This window comes from Galeopterus variegatus, unplaced genomic scaffold, assembly GCF_000696425.1.
Source record: "Galeopterus variegatus unplaced genomic scaffold, G_variegatus-3.0.2 Scaffold1578, whole genome shotgun sequence".
In the NCBI taxonomy this organism is placed as follows: Eukaryota; Metazoa; Chordata; class Mammalia; order Dermoptera; family Cynocephalidae; genus Galeopterus; species Galeopterus variegatus.
The window spans coordinates 85,080-87,567 of NW_007727689.1; positions in this window are offsets into that span (position 1 = coordinate 85,080).

Here is a 2,488-nt window from a genome sequence, read left to right on the forward strand (position 1 = left end):
GCCCCCCCCCCCCCCCCCCCCGTACTGTTTAATGCTGTTCTTTACTCCACTTTTACTAAACTCTCAATTCCTTGGATTCCATGGTACCAGCCTCTTCAGATTCTTTTTCTACCTTTCAGCTTGTTTCTTCTCAGTCTCTTTCATGGACTTCTCTTGCTCTACCCACCCTTTAATGTTGGTGTTCCCTGCGACTCCATTGTCAGCCGATGTCTCCCTCTGTATACCTACCTGGATGATGGCATCTACCCTCATGGTTTCCTTTACCACAACCCCTTTCCTTATGACAATCATCTATCTTCCACCCACCCCAACCTTTCCTCCTCCAGGATTTTTTATTTTGGTTGATGTCACCCAGTCATCTAAGCTAGAAACTTAAAAACTATCCTAGCTGATGCACTTTCTCTCCACAGGGATGACTGATTTCGGATACTATCAATCAGCAAGACTTCCCATGTTACCTCCCATATTAGTTGAATGTTTCCTCTTCTTTATTATCTCTATACCAGTTCAGTCCCTCATCCTCTCCTGATTGACCCACTCCTAATTAGTCTCCCTGCCTCCACAGAACCACCACAACGATCTTTCTAAGACAGACAATAGCTCTTCCGCTTGGAATTACTATCACCAACTACAGTAATTCTCAAACTTGGATAAAGCATCAGAAATCAGTATTGATTCTCAAAATGAGGCATAAATTCCTAGTATTTATAAATCTTTTACAACTAAAGAAAACAAATTCACAAATTAAATACTTGTAGATGTTAACGTGAACTTAATGTGATGAATGAACGTGCACAGAGAGACCAAATGCCTCTGGATAAATGAACATGATGCACGTGCCTCAGGCAGAGGTTGTTCTCAGATGGGCCTGTCCCCACTGGTTCTGGAAGGACTGAATGTCTCCCGTTCTTCTCTCTTCTAACTTGTGCCATACCTTCCCTTGTACGGTGCACAGCATCTGGCCTTCTCTCGACCCTAACGCATCGTTTACCAGTTAAGACCGCCTTTATCCTTTTCTCACTAGCCCTTGACAAGTAAATATACTTCGTTGTTCCAACTCTCATAAACGCGTGACAGGACTCACGCAATGCGGACTATGCTTATATTAATTTTCTTTTTAGCTTATCACAGAAATAAAAATACAATACTTTAAAACTCCTGAAGAGAACTCAGCCTTGTTCCCTCCAGCTCGCTCAGCCTATCTCCGCTCCCGAGGCCCGCAGCCTCCACTCCCGCCGCTCCCCATTCCGCCGCTAGGTGGCAGGGCGGCTCACCAACCCCCGAAACCGCTCGCCCGGGAGCCGACCGCCGGCATCCAGTGACGTCACCCAACCCTGGCGATGATTGGCTATTTCGCCGATGACCCGGGGGGAGGAGCCAGCGGCAGAACAGGAAGCGTCGGGTACAGCGGCCTCATAGTGTCTCGAGGCTGTGCGTGCGCATTCACGACCTCGCGCCACCTGCGGTTCCTCCTCCGGCCTGAGGGGGCAGACCGGGTTCTTAAGTGATGGAGGGCGGAACTTGCTGAGAGGGTCACACTGATAAGGGCTGGGCCACACTCAGGGGAGGAGTCACCTTGAAAGGTGGGGTCACAATGACTGGTGGAGTCACTCTGAGAGGCGGGGTCTCACTGCGTGGGAGGGACACAGAGGAGGGGGTACAGAACTGAGGGATTCTGGTACACACTGATGGTGGCAATGTCATACCGAGGAAAGTCCCCCTGAAGGGGAGGAGTCTCACTGAGGAAAAGGGGGGTCTTAGAGGGAAAACGTTCCTTGAGGGGACGGGGTCTTGCTGAGGGGTGGGGTCTCGCGTAAGGAGGGGCTTCCCCGCAGGTGGAGGCGTCTCTCTAAAGAGAGGGTCATTTGGACAAAACAGAGGGGGGTCCGGGTGGGTGGTCATATGGGCGGAGGCACTGCAATCTGCACTTTATTCGGGGCAGGTGGGATGGAGTGAGGAGTCGGGGCCAAGCCAGGGATGGGCCGGCAAAGGGCTTCCTACAGCCGTCGGGTGTCATAGCCGTCCAGGAAGGCAGGAGGTGTTCGAGCGTCCAGAGGTTTAAGGCGTAGGGGTCGAAGAGAGCTGGTAAATGAGCAGGCTGGCCTGGGGCGCAGGCCGGCAAGGTGGGCAGGCTGCTGGGCTGCCTCCGACTGCAGCTGGGCCTGGGGAGCCCAGGCCCCGGGCGGCTTCCTGAGCCCCGCCTTCAACGGACTGTGACCTGAGTTCTCCGGGGGCAGCTAAAAGACGTTTAGAGCTTCACGTACGAACAATCAGCCCTTAACTCCCGTCAGTTATTCAAGCGCGGGCCTGAACTTATTTGACCCCGGCGCCCCGGACTCGCTCGCCTGGGGCATCGCGGCCGCCGGTGGGGTGCGTACCTGAGGGGGCGTGGCCGCTGCCCGGAGGCCGGGCTCGAAGGAGTTAAGCCGAGGCCCAGCCCCGCCCCGCCCCCGGCAGGCCGCGGAGCCTGAGCCCCAGCGGCTGAGCG